Here is a 10,012-nt window from a genome sequence, read left to right on the forward strand (position 1 = left end):
AAAACTCCAATATAAACACACTGAAGGATTATCCTACAAAAGTTAGGAAAATGTACAACTCTTTGTAAAATATGCCTAAAAGTTTGTAGTAAAATACACATTATGGGTGTTTGCGATGTTAGGACCAAAATCAATATGCCTATGATTTAGAAAATGTTATATTTCTGTCTCAGGCAACTACTGCTGTGCATCAAGGAAGTCTAATTGTGTGTGTATTAAGAAGTGTTTTCTTAATACTCCTACTCATTATTATTGCCTTGTTTCAAGAAGGATTGTTAAGATCCAAGGGATATCTACTAAGCTACAAAAAAAAAAAAAAAAATCTATTTATCATAGCCAAATTTTAGTTGCAAAGTTCTTTAACTGAAGTTCTGCCACTTGTCATCATTTTGTCCTAGGTTGCAAGGTAATGTGTATATTCTGTTTGCATCTGTTAGAGGTGTGTCTCTGTTATCTTCTGTTAATTGAGCAGTTTTCTTCATCTCTTCCACAAACCAGTCCTCCCTCCAGGGAGACATCTTCTCTTAATGTGCCATTGAGTGCCACAGCATGACTGATAAAATTACATCATCCCACATTGTGAGAAGCTCTGCCCAGAGGGAGAAGCCAAACATTCCTAACTGGATAGAAGCTGAGATTTTGGGACACCAGGACAGCCTTTTCCACTGGATTCCCAGAGAAGCAGCTGCCTTTTCCACTGGATTCCCAGAGGAAGACCAGGCCCATCTACACCACCACTGGATCTTCAGAGGAGGACCACACCCTTCTACAGGATCACTGCTTCAACAGAACCACATCTGCCTCTCCAGGAGGATGGCAGCCACCATTTCAATTGGATTGCTACCAGTCCCCTGATCAACAGGGTGTCTGTTGGAATGTTGGAGGACACCAGACAGATGAAGGACTTTGGACCTGGTTAACATCAGAGATTTGATAACGGGATGCCTTGACAAAAGCAAACAGAACTTTGAAAATCAGACCTAGATTGCCAGAAGATGAAATCAAACGGATTTACTGGAAAAAGAAAATCCCATTAAACTCTGCAAGCAAGAGATGTTGATATATGCATAACTTTGTGTATGTGATTTTAACCCAATCATTGTAGTACACATTACTAGTCTCCCTGAAATAGTATATAAGCACTTGTATCCCACAATAAAATTGGATTCTGATCACCGAGGAAGTCTTTCCCATCTCTCTCCATCCCTGACAGGTGTCAGGTTGTATCCTGACTCTGTCAGTGTTGTTTCCTATTACTGCATTGTCGCAGACATTTCTCCACAGAAATCCTTTCTTTTGGATTTCTGCGTCTTCGGAGGCCAGAGGCCAGAGGCCTCCGAAGAGAAGGTAAACAATTATTATCAGCTGCTGTGGAATGCAACAGGGACACCTTGATTGGTTCATTTCCTATGTTTATAATTAAGGGCCAATCACCAGTGCAAGTTAGGGGACTGAGTCCCTGGACACAACTTTGTTTGGGATTCTTTCTATCTATTCTTAGCTTAGCTAGCAGCTCTGCAAACCTCTCTCTATATTCTATTTAGTATAGTCTTAATGTATTATATATAATATCTTAATAAATAAGCCTTCTGATCAAGATACAAGATTCACCGTCTCTCTCTCACCAGCCGTGCCCACTCAGGCCCGGTAATATCTGGTGACCTCTCGTGTAAGAGCAAAAATTAATCTAATAAGACCAGAGGAGCAAATTGCTGCACTGGGTAAAAATCCTGTATGTGTGGCATTTGATGGTTGAAGTCACCACAGAAAGTGGATTCAAGCCAGGAGCTGAAGAACTGAAGATCCTGATATGGACAGAGTTCACAGCCAAGGCTGACCACAACAGAACTTTCTTCTGGAAAACCATCAGGAAAGATGACGGAAAAGAGCAGCAGACCTGTGGAGCTGGCCAGAGAAAGCTGGACTCTTTCAAAAGGTACTGTTCACTTTTCTATCCCTGATGAACCAGCCCTTCGTAGCTTGTGGCTGTTCGTATGGCAAACACATGCCTTGCCAGAAGAGATTCAATTCTCCCCTTCAGAGGAGAAAATCATAGCCCTCTGGAAACATTGGTGCAGGGAAGACGGTTTCCTTTTGTCAGAAACAGATATCTATGAGTTCTTTAGATGGGCAAAGCTTTTTGGGTTCTTTGCTGATGTCTTATATGCTTTAGATGTTTTTGTCTGGGAGTGCATGGACTCCATTATCCAGCGCGTCTACATTGAGGGACGTGTGTTGCCTTCTATCTACCCAGCATTTATAAAGCTTTTCCCAGTCCTGAAACGCAGAGCAGCTTGTTTTCAATGGATCTCTAATTGTTATGGCCAAGCTCCGTTTCCACCACCTTTGGCAGAAGACCCGGTGGGGGATGGCTTTGGGTTTTTCCCCCCCCCTGCTTCACGGCGGGGGGGGGGCGAAACTTCGCCGGGCGAAGAAGTTTTTTTTACTCTTGCTCCGGAGCATGCTCAGATGGAGTTTTCTCCTTCCCCCCGTTCTCTCTCTCCGGGGGGATGGGAGTGGCCGCTCAAGCCAGCGCTGGCCTCTCAGACTCCGCCTCCTTCAGACATGGGGGCAGCACCGGTCTCTGAGGTTTCCTCCACGCCCCTGCTAGAGCTGTCACTCCAGGAGATCCCGCCCGCGGTTTCACAGGCCTCCCTGCCCCCGCAAGAGCCTGTGTCGGAGAAGGCAGAAGAGACAGCACTTCCGGCGATTGACCTGTTGCTAAGCAACAGCGATGCTCCACCGCTTCTCCCAGCTCCGCTGCTGCCAGTTTGCGCTGCGATGGAGACTGCGACTGCGCCTCCGCAGCAGACCCCGGAGTCAACGGCAGAAAACAGCGCTGAACCTGCGGGACCCTCGGAGCAGCCCGCGGCGGATCAGCGCGGTTCCCTCCCCAGTTCCGGCTCCCTCCCCGCTGCTTCCACTGGACGTCCCAGCAGTCGCCCCGGCAGGGGGTCTCTCCTTCCGTGGAGCGGGGGCTGCCCGCCAGCTCACTGTTGTGGCAGTCCAGCTGCCTGTTTTTAAGATCAGCATTCTCGGCGGTTTGGGGGTGGTTTTTCGGGGATTGTCCCATGGAGGCTGCCGCCTCTCTTGTGCCTTAGTGGCATGGGGGGGCAGGTGCATCCAGAGAGTTCTGCCTCTGATCCCCAGCCCGGAGGGGACGGGGATGATGCCGCGGGGCGGATGAGAGACAAACCCGATGCATTGCAGAGGGAGAGGGCACAGTTGGAGGAGACCATAGCTGGTTTGCTGTGGGGAACAAACATCTCCAGGCCCCAGATGGGATTGCTGGGGAAGGCTTCTATTTCCCTGCTGCTGGCATGCCTCAGTGGTTTAGGGGAAAGGAAGCATCTCACTACCCGTGCTGCCATTGTGCTGGCAGCAGGGTTCGGGCCTGTGGATATGCACAGCCTTCCTTATGAGTTTGGCTTAGGCCGTTTGGCTCAGAAGGTTCTTAGGCCAGGGCCATCACTTGGCCTCCTTATGTTTTTGGGGGTTCTGGTTTGTCCTACTGCAAATACTGCATTGTTTACTTTACTTTTATTTTCTTCCCTAATAACTGTTATTCCATATCTTTGCCTGAGAGGCCTCCTTAATTTCAAAATGATAACAATTCAAGGGGAGGGGGTTTACATTTTCCACTTCAGGGGAGGCTCCTGCCTTCCTTAGCAGACACCTGTCTTTTCAAACCAAGACACTTTTTTAAAGTTAAAAGTCATCTGTTAAATGACTAACAAAATTTTGTATGCAAAATAATGTACTGTGGAGGATCACCTCACCAATCATTAGCTGTAAACGTAAGGCAGAAATCCATTGTTAAAGGGCCAAGGATTTCTAATTCTTGGGGCTCAGATACTGCTTTGGGAAGTTCTTTGGCCCAAATGTTCCTATGCAATACAGGATTGCTCCCATTGTCAATTTCACCAGACTTACAACAATGAAACCAACAATTGAAACATTTATAAATAGCATCCAATAAGAGTTTGCGGGTCCTGCTGATGAAAAGGGAACATCAGGCATGACCCATGATCCCTCTGTTTCACTCACGTCTGCCTACTTGCTTCTACAGTCTTGAACTCGTCAACACATTCTTGGCTGCGATATGGTTTGACGTTTTTGGCTGGGACCCACTTAATTCCTGCACCTGTAGAGACAGAAGCATACCCTTTGCCCCAAGGGATTGATCAGAAAGGACCTTCAGTGGGTCCTTTCCCAGGGTTTCTAATTAAAATGGGGATTTTCTTTCAGTTTTGCCTATGTGTTATTGGAAAAATGCCTAAAATTTGGTGGATTGTGTTCTGACACAGAGCTGTTGTTCTGCCGCATCTGTGGTGTGACCACTACTCTCCCTTCTGTTGATCTAGAATGTGTTTTAATGTCTGATGTGCCCTCTCAACAATTGCTTGACTTGTGGGAGAGTGAGGAACACCAACGATGTGATGAACACCACAATCTTTAAAAATGTGGCAAATTTTTGAGCTGTACATGCAGCATCATTGTCAGTTTTTACTTCTTGGGACACACCCCATGAAGCAAAATCTTGCAAAAAATGTTGACAGGCATGATTACCTGTCTCACCTGTGTGAAGAGAAGCAAAAACTGCACCAGAGAATGTGTCCACTGAAACATGAGTATTGGTAAATTTACCAAAGGAAGGCTATTTAGTGATATCCATTTGCCATAACTGCAGGTTTTGTAAACCCCGTGGGTTGGTCACTCTTTGTAGAAACAGGAGGGTGCACAAGCTGACATTCAGGGCAAGTACTAATGATAGCCTTAGCTTGACTTTTGGAAATTTGAACATTCCCACAAGTGCTTGTGCATTTTGCTGAAAAAAGGCATGACTCAGTTTTGCTTGTTCCAAAATGTTTGGCAAAGTGTTTGAAATAAGCATTGTCACTTTGTCTGCTCTGGCATTTCCTTCCACTAAAAATCCAGGAAGCAAAGAATGAGCCCTGATGTGAGAAACAAAATATGGATTAGTTCATTATTGCAAAGTTGTATAAAGCCATGAAAGCCAATGATATCTAAGTGTCATTACTAGCATTCTTTAGAACTGATCCTTCTATTCTTTTAACCACATTAGCAACATAAGCAAAATGTGTTAATTAATCAAAAGGTTGTGGGAAGAGCTGAAAAGCCTGAACTACAGCAGCAAGTTCAGCAATCTGAGGAGATCCTTCTACTATTTGAATATCTGATTCCCAAGTTCTAGTTGTTTGGTTCAACCAAGTTATGACCGATTTGTGACTTCTGCCAGATCCATCAGTGAAGAGAATTATTGCGTTAAAAGGTTCTTTACTTAACATAGGTTTCTCTCTAAAACTCAATTTTACATGCAATAATTTGTGAGCTGGGTAATGAACAGAAGAAATATCCGGAAAATTTAACAATGCTCATTGCAAATCATCAGAATTTTGCAGAATTTTGCATTTGCAATGCATTTTCATTGCCCTGTCAAGATCATCTTTTTTCAGTGGTAAATAGGGAGCTCCAAATTCTTGACCTGCTAAACTTAACAATTTTGTTCTGACCTTAATCACAATTTCTGCTATCATCTTTAAAACTGTGAAAATAATCTTTGGAAACCTGTAGGGAAGGCAAACCCATTCTATTATCAACAAAGGATGTCTCTCAGAAGGGTCCCTTTGAAAAATGAGACCACAAAGCTGCATTTTTTTCTCCTAAAATTGCAAAAAAGAAAGGCTTTTCTGGAATACAATGATGAGTTTGTCATCTTTGGAGAGCCTCCATGACCTTGTCACAGACTGCACAAGCTTCAGGTATTAGAATTCTGGGAGAATTGATGTCACAGCTTCCTCTCAGTAAATTGAAAAGTGGACCCCGTTCATTGTTGGTGACTCCCAAACCAGGTGTGACCCAATAGATTTCTTCTAGAAGCTGTTGTAAATCTTGCAGGTTGGTGACACTGGTCCGGAGCTGTATCTTCTGTGGTGTTATTGTTTTTTCAGTCATCTTCCATCTTAGATCCTTCCAGGGTGGAACTTCTTGAATTTTGGCTATAGAAATTTTAAGTCCTACATGTTGGATTTCAGTAACAACACTAGGATGGGTTTGCTCCATCTCTGGCTGCATTGGAGCAGCGATGAGCAAATCATCCACGTAGTGTAGAATCATGGATCTTGGATACTTCTGTTGAACTGGAGACAAAACTTGTGTGACAAAATGTTGGCAAATTATAGGTGAATTCTTCATTTTTTGGGGCAATGATTTTCAGTGGTATCTCTGCATGAGATCTCTTCGATTGATGACTACAGCTGAAAAGGCAAATCTTTGAGCATCATTGGGATGAAGTGGGATGTGGAAAAAACAATCCTTTAAATCAATGACAATGAGAGGCCAGTGTTTTGAGATCATTGATAAAGAAGGAAGTCTAGGTTAAATAGGTCCCATGTCTTCAATTGATCTTCATTGATCTTCTTCAGGTCATGAAAGAACCTCCAGGAGTCCGATATCTTCTTATGGATGATGAATACTGGTGACTGTTTGTGGCTGTGATGTGACCTTCTTGTAATTGCTCCTTTACCAATCTTTTAAGGCTATTTAATTTTTTCTCTGTTAAAGGCCATTGATCAGTCAATATCGGATGATTGGTTTTCCAGGTCAGCTTTCAAGTGGCAGGTTTCAACGTGATTTCCATCACAGTCCTACCTCCAGTTCTGCTCCCCCAGACAGGAGGGACAGGACGTCTCTCCCCCAGATGGTGAAAGGCTTCTGAAGAACAAAAGGATGCACCGTTGCTGTCTTTCCTTCAGGACCTGTAATGTTAATCATGGATGCACTTTGCAAACACACGGTAGCACCTCCAATCTCTGTGAGGGAACCTGCAGGAGCTACCAAATCCCAATCGCTGGGCCAAAACATGTGAGAAATTACAGTGACATCTGCACCAGTATCTGGCATGACTGTAATGTAAATTGTTTAACCACAGTCAGTCAGGCAGCAAGTCAGTTTTGCTTGGTTGCGGTCCAAACATTGCATCCAAAAGATCTCAGGACTTGAGGTTCCAAATGGCACAGACATCTTTGAAATGTCTGGAAAGTTGTTTTGCTTGGCTGTATTCATGGCTGAAAGAAGGACAATAGCAATAGGTGTTTTTGGAGAAGTCGCCATAGGAACGTTTAATGCAATAGCTAAAATTACTAGCTCTTTGTTACAATTTATTGAAACAACAGCTGGAAGGCCTGAAAGTCTAAAAATTTTGTTGCTAGCTTTGCCTAGAATCTACAGGTACTGTCTTTGTTGAAAAAAAACTGGTAATTCCAATAGAAATACTTTCATAACAGAAATTATTTAAAAGGTGTATCGATTTTGAGGAGGCCAATTCGAACCTTGTACCTGAGGGTATTGAGCTGGGACCATTTGAGGGATGGTTGACTGAGGAGTAAAGGACTGAGGTACCAATGCCATTTGACTGGGTACTTGACTGTAAGGAGGGACCACTACTTGTGTCGAGGTGCGGTGATAATCTGTGCTCTTTTTTCAGTTTAACGACCAAGCTTTGCCATTGATGTCAAATTGAGAACGACAGTACTTAGTAAGATGCTTCCCTTTCCCACATCAAGGGCAAATAGAAGGCTGTTTAGGTTGGATTGTTGTTGTAGGACAATCTCTTTTCACGTGTCCTGCTTTACCACAAGCAGAGCAACCAGACTTTTTATCAGAGTCCAACTGTACAGGACCAAGTGATTTTGCAAAAATTTTTATTTGTGCTTCAAGGGCCTTTTGAAAAGCCTTCAAGCTTTTCCATTTTTTGTCCCAAATTTTCTCCCCAAGCCTTTCCCAAATTATCTCCCAATGTTTTTCCTACCTTTCCTTGAGATTCTGCAATCTTCTTTCCAAAAGCATTGATTTGCACATTAGCAAGATGTTGTGCAGAGATGAACTTACTGCAAGCTGTTAGCATCTCTGTTACATTGGAGGCTGATCAGGTGAAGTTATAATTTTTTTACATTCTTCCTATAAGTTCTTTGATATCATGGTGAGAAAGAGTTTCCTATTGTGGATTTACATCATTATGACCATGTCTTACAGGTAAGGCAAGGAGTTGTTGTTTTGAATCCAATTTTTTTTCTACATTTTGAATAATATTAGACCAATTAAGTAGTTGCAATGGAAGGCTTACCACTAATTCAGACTGTGTTTTGTTTTTCCCTTTCATCACTCCTGTATCTGATCCAGAAGAACAGGTAGTGTTGTCACAGCAATCAGCTGTCCCAAGAACTCTGCCAGGAAGCTCCAAGTTCTTGGCAATAATGTCACCACAGCAACAAACTTTTCCAGGAGCCCTTCCAGGAAGGGCTGGGGAGGAGGGCTCCAAGTTCTTGGCGACAGGAAGAAAGCCAGAGCCTGCTAACTCACATCTGGATTCACTAAATTGGATCCTTTTAGATTCATACAAATTGGGCTGCTCTCCAGCTGTAGATCCTGAATTTGTATTTGTAACTCTTTCCAATGGACTGTTACAGGTTCCACCCCGTATCCCTGCCCACAGGGATACAGCTGGAAAACTCTCAGGTCTGATCTGCAATCTCAGCCTTCTTTCTCCCCCAGCCCAGCAGCGAATGAGACAGGCTTCAAGGCTTCTAAACAAACTGTGTCTCCACAGCAACTTTCCTGAGCTCTTCCACCTCCACCCCATCCACCTCTCTGGGCAGTGCCCTCCCTGCCCTGCTCAAGCCCTGACTGCTGCCCACTGCCTGCTCCCCTGCCGGCAGAGCCAAATCCAAAGCCCCCCCACCTGCTGTAATGGGAGGCTGGGGAGCCAAAAGTGGTGAAAATCCCAGAAGAGTGTTGGCAGAGGAATCTGTATGAAAAGAGTCCTCTGAGCTGCAAAGCAAACTGCCTGCCTTAGCCCAATCCAAGGGGATGGTTTCCTGGGAAGGGCAAACAGTGACAGGAGCGACCCTGCAGCCCCTCGGCCAGGCAGAGCGGATCCATAGCCTCCCTTGGCAGACCCCACCTGCACAACTTCTGAACAAGATCCAGCCTCATCTCGTTCGGAAGAGGAGCAGGGCACAGGAACAGCAGCTCCTGTTCTGCAAACCTTCTTCAAATTCTGATCTCCCGGACCCGTTCAATTCCCAGCCTCCCCAGAACACATCCCCTGACCCCTCTGAGACAGAGTAGAGATCCAGTCTGAATTAGGTGAAGTGTCTAGGAGACGTGAAAAGTTTGTGAGGCCAAAGCTGAAGGAAAAATTGCATGCCGGAGACAGTGAGGAGACAGAGAAAAGAAAACAGGAATGACCAGGAGGTCAATTTGCCCCCGACCTAGGAATTCCTTTGATAAAGAAGAACTGGCGATAAATGTCACGCGGAATGAGTATGTATGAACCTATTGTGAAACTGTATGCATATGCATTTGGAAGGGGGATTAAAGGAGACCTGAGGTCTTCAGGGGTACGCATGCCTTTTGGGGAGGCTTGCATCCCGACGCGCGTCGTAATAAAGGCATACCGGGCTTTACAACTTTTATAAAGTTGTAAGGTTTCTTCTTTTCTCCACAAAACACCTCAAATTCTTGTAATGCAACAAAAATTTGGAACGCTTTCCTGGGAATTCTGGGGGTGGATGATTTTGCCATGGAGTGGGAGGATGCCTGGTCACAGCATCAGCAACTCAGGGAATCCCAGAAAAAACAGAGGACATGACCGAAGCTGGAAGCTAATCTGATTCCTCCTTCCCGGGTTTCAGGGTGCTGTCCACACTGCCTGGAGAAACCCCGGACATGCCATGAGAAGGGAAGGAACCCCGAACAAAACCCGAGATCCCCCCAGAGGAGGACGAAGGCCCAGCACCACTCGGAATTAAAGTCTCAGAACCAGGTGCTCTGTTTTGTTGTTGGAGAAAGTCTCTGTTACAATCATTCTGTTTAAAGCTCTTCATTAAAGCTTTGGAGACAGGCATAAGTTTGACCAAAGTCTCTTCCTTTTTGAGAGGGACTAGATTGTAAATTTTCCACTTGATCTGGTTCCAGAAATCAAAGGTAA

The sequence above is a fragment of the Melospiza georgiana genome, chromosome Z (genome assembly GCF_028018845.1).
Source record: "Melospiza georgiana isolate bMelGeo1 chromosome Z, bMelGeo1.pri, whole genome shotgun sequence".
Lineage (NCBI taxonomy): Eukaryota > Metazoa > Chordata > Aves > Passeriformes > Passerellidae > Melospiza > Melospiza georgiana.